This window comes from Dipodomys spectabilis, unplaced genomic scaffold (genome assembly GCF_019054845.1).
Source record: "Dipodomys spectabilis isolate Male_0828 unplaced genomic scaffold, ASM1905484v1 ptg000234l, whole genome shotgun sequence".
NCBI classification, from domain to species: domain Eukaryota; kingdom Metazoa; phylum Chordata; class Mammalia; order Rodentia; family Heteromyidae; genus Dipodomys; species Dipodomys spectabilis.
In genome coordinates, this window is record NW_024870911.1 from 7,271,886 (window position 1) to 7,279,258 (window position 7,373).

A 7,373-nucleotide genomic window follows, 5' to 3' on the forward strand; every position below is an offset into this window, starting at 1 on the left:
CAATTCAATGTTGAGTTGACAAGAGACATGAAAAACAGAAAATTAAAAAGCAGTGTGATAACAGAAATGAAAACATAGGGTTAGGGTAAAAAGGAGGAGAACTAGCCCTCCTTCAGAAAAGGGCTTCATAGGAAAAGTGGTAGTTGGGCGAGTTCTCAAAAGATCATTAGGAAATTGTTGAATGAAGAGGAATCTAGAGGCATTGCTGACATTGGATAGAGACAAAATATAATTTATATACTGTAACTAGCAATGTTCTAACTTGGGATTAAATGTGAGGCTTAGAAGACTAATATAAAGCTGGATGCCCATGCCTCACACCTATAATTCTAGCTACTCAGGAAGCTGAGATCTGAGGATGGCAGTCTGGAACAAGCCTGGGCAGGAAAGTCTATGAGATTCTTACCTCCAGTTAACCACCAGAAAACCAGAAATGGCAATAGGGCTCAGCAAAAGAGCTCAGGGACACTCCCAGGTCCTGGGTTCATGACCAACAAAAAGAAGAAGGAGGAGGAGGAGGAGGAGGAAGGGGAAGGGGGAAAGGAAGAGGAAAAGGAGGAAGAAGAGGAAGAAGAAGAAGACTAGCAAGGTGAAGCTGGAAAAATACACTAAGGGTGTTGGATGCTGTGTTATTAAACTTGACCTTGGTCTTGGATACTCTGGACTTGGGCGCTATCCCTGTATTCTTCAGCTCAAGGCGAGTGCTCTACCGCTTGAGCCACAGGGCCACTTCCAGGTTTCTGGTGGTTTCTTGGAGATAAGAGTCTCACGGACTTTCTTGCCTGGGCTGGCTTTGAACTGTGATCCTCAGATCTCAGCCTCCTGAGTAGCTAGGATTACAGGTATGAGCCACCATAGGTGCCCGGCCTATGGCCATATTTTTGTCTCTAGGAAAAGAGAACTCTATTGGACCTGGGGGATTCACTGGAGAAGTCAGAGATGAGTGGTAGGAGCAGGGGGCAGGAAACATGACTGCAAGCAATGAGAAAAACAATTGGTATGCAACAGTAAAATATGAGTAGACAGGTGGTAGAATTCTGAGATGCTCCAGGGGAAGAATTGGCAGCCCTAGTAGCTGTGGGACCTAGAGGGAAATGGTGGCCATACTACCTCCATTGTTCCTAGCCTGGGGCATAAAGGAGGTTGTGATTATTAGCTACAAAAGAATTACCATTTTTTACTGGGTGCCAGTAGCTCACATCTATAACCCTAACCACTCAGGAAACTATAATCCAGAAGACTGAGGTTCAAAGCCTTTCTGGCTATACAATTTCAAGAGACTCTTATCTCCTATTAACTACTACAAGGCCAGATTGGAGGTGTGATTCAAATGGTAGAGTTCCTGCCGGACAAGTAAGCCTTGAATGAGTGAAACCCTGAGTTCCAGCCCTAGTACTGGCAAAACAAACAAAACAAAACAACCAACCTCCATAAAAATATTTTAAGTCATTATTTGTGCCAGGTGCTAGTCTAAGTGCCTTAGACACATTTTTTTCATTTATGTTCTTGACAACCCTGTAGGATAAATTTAATTATCTTATTCTTTTTACAAATAAGGAATATAAAGCACTGTTATTAAATAACTTTCCAAAGTCACTCTGCCTATACATGGCATAGCTGACATTGAACTGTGGTTTTCTTGACTCCACAGGCATACTTTTAAGCCCTGGGAGGGAAGCAGGCTTTGAAAAGAAGATAATGAATTTTGCTTTGGATATGTTAAGTTTGTAGTCGAGAAAAGTTTCCAAGATGACATGTGTTGATGGTAACATGTACCTTTGTAGCATCAAATGTTTCTTGATGTGGATTCCTTGATTTGAGCCAGACATAAATTCTCAATCATAGACTTGATGTGGTGGTTTCTGCATTGTTCTGTCCAATTGGGTAGATCAGATGAAGCTCTCCCCAAAACCTGAAATTTGGGACCTGTCTCAGCATTCTAACCAATTTTTATGGCAAATATTTGAGCAGGTGATTTTTCATTTTCTTTGTCCTACTTAAATCTTTTCCAGTCACATTATGACTAAAATTTGATGCATTTGATGGCATCAAATATAATCAGTATCACCTTTTTTTTTGGTGGTACTGATTATATATTTTTCCTAGTGATGAAAAAAACTTTTATTTTAGATATTGCCTTTTTCTTAATCTTTTTGTGTATCACCAGACTGTAATTTAGTTCTGAAGGCAGTCTACAACTCTTGTTTGATGAATCAGTAACACAATGAATACAAGCTGGCTGTAAAAACATTGCAACATCAACAAGTAGAGTGCACAGCAAAACCATCTTCAATGCTGGTATACTTGTTGATCATTACTGGTAACACGGTACTTGGTTTTCTTCAGTAATTTTAGTTTCACATCTTATCTAATTGTGATAACTTGCCACTTATAATGGGAAAATTTTTTCCTTCATTGAATTAAAAATCTTTATAAACAGGAGTTTTTCCGATTTTGTGAGAGTTTTCTCACCAAACCCTACAGCTGAAAACATTTAAGCTCTGAGACCTTGAAAGACTTTCCTAATTTTGGTGGGCAAAGTGGTCATAGTTAGTATTGATAGAGAGGTGGGAATTCCTAAAATTGATGGTCAAATACTCAACATTTCTTGAGTGCCAACTGTACCTAAGGTATTATTCAAACTACTTGAGAGGTAATGTCTCATTTAACACTTACTATACCCCAAGAATTAGGTCCTGACATCTTCATTTTGAGATGAGAGAGATTGAGATTGAGAGAGAGAGAGATTGAGATAGAGAGAGAGCGAGCGAGAGCGAGCAAGTGAGCAAGAGAGAGAGAGAGAGAGAGAGAATCCTGAGGAATGTTAACACTTAAAGGGAGATATCAGAGGAGAAGCTAGCAGGACCAAAGTGACATAGTTAGGAAAGGTTATTACAAAGCAGCTCAAGGATATTAGGGTCAAATACTACAGGTACCTGTAGAGTCAATGGTACATCCTTGTTGGCTTTGAATCATATTCACCAAAGTGGTGTCAAATTAAGCACTTGCTGAAGGAATAATTACAAGTGGTTTTTAAAAAAATAATTATTGCAGTATTATAATTAATAAATTGGTAATCCCAAATCCAACTTTCTAAAGACTATCTTCTTAATGCAACTCAATCAACATTTACTGATGATAACCACCACAGATTTAAGTGGAACTAGGAACAGATGGTATCAAAAGTCATTTATGAATTCATTGGATTAAAATTTGTTGAAAATCTTCTCTGGTGACTACACTGTGTGTGTGTCTCTAAGAATACACTGATGAATGAAGCAAAAGGTCACTGACCTATTGGAGCTTATGGTCCAGTGAGAGTGGAAGGCATTGATTCAAGCAACACACACAAATAAATGTTCAGGAACTGTGCTGAGTACTGTGAGTGATGTGTTTTGTTACTAATGAAGAAATAAAACAAAATGTCCCACAAGAATGAGCTACATGACAGGAAATGTACTCATTATCTTTCTCATGTAACTGTAACCCCTCTGTACAGCATCTTTACAATAAAATAAAATTTTAAAAACTAAAAAAGAGCTACACATCTTACAATGATTTGTCTGCCATTAATTTGTTTAAGAATCTTTTTTTTTTCACAAGTAGAATTTCCCCAAGCACTCATAAAATTATTACCCTTCATAATTAATGAGAGGCTGTTTTTATTTTTTTATCTACCTATTTCCTTGACATTTTGTGCTGCCTTTATTTTGCTTAGGCCTTATAATTATGGTAGCAGGTTGCTCTTTTCATGTGCATTTGAGAAGCAAGCAAAGGAAATAGAGCAAGGAATTATGCATTGGTAATTCCAGCAGTGGGATGCTGAAGCAAGAAAATCATCAGTTCAAGGCCAGCCTGGTGGCTTTGAGTTTATAAAAAGGTGTGCATGTGAGCAATCGCATCTCCAGTAAACAGACTGGTGGTTACATTAAGCAGCTGGCTTTTCTTAGATGTTTATTGAATTGGAGAGACAGCTTAATGTTTTCTATGGAGTGTAGAGACACCCTGAGTGATCACTTCAGTGCCAACTCACTGTGGATGTTTAATTGTTCATAACCTAGACATTGACTTCTAATGTTGATTTATACTGTTTATCTATGTATGAAATGTCAGAAGAGGTTATATTTTTCCATGAAGTTTAAAATGTTTGACCACGTGTTTTCTATTTCATTTCCAAATGCAAATGCTTTTCAACTTTCACACTGAAAGCCTGAGCTCACAGCTCAGGACAAGCAACATAGCCAGCTACCCTTTTGGAGGAACTAGTAAGTGTTTGAGTGGTCAAGAAAAGGTGAATTTCACAGTTCTTGAACATGGAGAAAAATTTAAGAAGAAGGACCATTATGGGAAGAAAAAAATTATGCTAAGGTATAAATAGGAAACACAATTTATTTTTTTTCAGAAACCAGAGAGACAATCAGCTTTTAAAAATTGCTAAAAGCTATTTAAGATGTAAATTTTTGTTTATTTTATATACTGCAGAGAAAACAACAGCAATAATAATATAATTCAGTCTATAGTGGATAATTGTGTGAACAGAGGAATAATTCCTCAGGCGATCAATTTAGAAAGGCAAAAGAAGCCTCGTGCTCAAGTTTAAACTTGAAGTATAAACTAAAGTTAATGAGGCGCTGTAAAGGAATGTGCCTGCCCAGTGCACCGCATGTGTCTCTGTGTAGGTATATGCACAGTCCTGCATGCTAAGGGGCTAGCATTATGTGTGCTCTAATAGGCTCATTCATAGGTACATTCCAAAAATTTTAAATTGCCTTACTTAAGTGCCAAAAGCAATAAGGCTTTAATTATATTACAAAATAAATTAGCATCTATTCCTGGGCTAGGGAAACTGTCCATCCATCACTTATCAGACAGTTATTGGGTACCGCCTATGGGGGAACTGTGTTCTTAGTTGTGGAAAGCTTATAAGCAAACCTGAAGTGCCCAAATCTCTCCTCTTTCCATTCCAGAGAGTTTAGGCCCTAGACAGGCAGACAATTAAAAACCAGATAACTCAAACCGGCAGACAATCAGATGGTGATGAGCCAGAACATCCGAGTGAAGACCTGAAAGAGCAGGACAGGCAGCCATTCAGGCATCCAGGAGGAGGATTTTCTTTCCAGGCAGAAGAAACAGCAAACACAAGGCCCTGGGGCTGGGCATGTGTTAGCAGGCTATATTTGATGAAGAACAAAGGCCAGTGTGGCTGGAGTGCACTCCTGTGATGGTGGTGGTGGTAGTGAGGGCGGGTGGAGTTGAAGGTGGTGCCTGATGGGTCATTGTCAAGACTTCAAGTTTTGCGTGGGATTGGGAGTCAGTGTGTGGGTGGGGGGGGGCGGTAGGGGGTGTTGAGCTGAAGAATCACTGGATCTAGCTTACTTAGGAAAGAATGACTGTCTGCTGGAGGGGAATTGATGAAGGATGGAGAGATGTAAGAGAATAGGCGAGACCATTGTAACCAAGTCATGTCTTGAGCCAGGATAATAAGTTGTGGAAGTGGCAACAAGTGATTAGACTCTGGGTATTTTCTGAAAACAGCTCACATAATTTGCTGAAGGACTGGATGTGGAGTTAGTGTGAAGGAGAGAGGAAACAAGCAAGAAGAAGTCAGGATTTTTGACTTGAGCAAGTAGAAGGATATGCTTAATAATAAACTAAGATGAGGAAGACTGTTGGAAGAAAAGGAACTGAGAAAAAACAAGCAAGGTTGGAAAATACAATCTCTTAATTTTGAGAGCATATTCTATGTGCAGGTGGAAGCTTGGATGTGTAATTGAGTATATCATCTGGCATTCAGAGAAGTCTAGGTTGGAAATGACCATGTGGTCAATTGTCAGACTCTAGCTTGTATTACTCTGTGAGGCCACTAGGGGAAGTATGGAGGTAGACGAAGGAAAGAATCCCAGGACTGAGCCTGAAACACCTGAAGTTGACTGCTGGGAATGGGTCTCAGATGCAGCACCAGCAGCAATTGGGAAGCAGTGAACAGAGAGTGTGTAAAGAAGTGACATGGAAGGGCGTAGTCAGCACTAGAATATTTTCCTAATAGATTCAAGAGGGAGAGGAACTGTCCCTGGGGTTTAACACTGTGAGGGTCATTAAGAGTCATTAATATGTGCAATTTGATACTGATGGGTTTCCGGTCTAGTAGGAGTGCATTTATTCAATCAGTTTGAAATGATCTGAAATAAATAACAGAAAATATTCCCTAAGCAAAAAGATACTAGACATTTTTTTCAGCTATTAAGGGTAAAAACAACAATGATGATAACTAACATTTATTCTCTATTTCCAAACCTGTGAGCTGAATAATTGCTGTTTCCAAGGTGTATAGCCTTACTATTTAGAAATCAAAGTGGCATTTCTGTTCATTCTATTTATTTCATGTGTTTTTATTTTGCTTATATATTATTAAGAAACTATAATCTAGTTCTTTAATTTTTTTCTTTCGTTTGTTTGATTTTTACAGTGCTGGATTTCAAACCCAGGGCCTTGCCCATGCTACCAAAAACTGAGCTACATGTCTATTCTTGTCTAGCTCTTGTTTGTGTGTGTGCATGCGTGCATATGTGTGTATGTTAAGTCTCTCCATGTAGCTTAGGCCAGCCCTGCAACTTTTTTTGTTGTTGTTGGTCGTGGGGCTTGAACTCTGGGCCTGGGTGCTGTCCCTCAACTCTTCAGCTTATGGCTAGTGCTCTCCCACTTGAGCCACTTCCAGTTTTCTAAGTGGTTTATTGGAGATAAGAGTCTCACGGACGTTCCTGCCCAGGCTTTTGACCTGCAATCCTCAGATCCCAGCCTCCTGAATAGCTAGGATTACAGGTGTGAGCCACCGGTGCCCCGCTAGCCCTGAAACTTTTGGTGCTCCTGTCTCAGCCTCCCAAGTGCCGAGATTTCAAGTAGGCAACACCATGATCAATTTATTTTATTTAATAAAGAGAGTTATCCAAGATATTTCAATTCGTTGGATTAGATTAATATGTTCAATCATATTAAAATATTATTAAGAACATTTCTAGAATGTTTTATTGCTTTTCTTTCCTTCCTTCTTTCCCTCTTTCTCTTCTTCCCTCTGTCCCTTCCTTCCTCTCCTTTTCTCTCTTCCACTCTTCCTCCCTTTCTCCTTTTCTCTCTCTCTTTCTTTCCTTCTTTCTCTCTTCTTTTTCTCTCCCTTCCTTCCTCCCTTCTTTCCTCCCTCCCTCCCCCTTTCTTTCTTTCTTTCTTTCTTTCTTTCTTTCTTTCTTTCTTTCTTTCTTTCTTTCTTTCTTTCTTTCTTTCTTTCTTTCTTTCTTTCTTTCTCTCTCTTTCTCCCTTCCTTCCTTCCTTCCTTCCTTCCTTCCTTCCTTCCTTCCTTCCTTCCTTCCTTCCTACCTTCC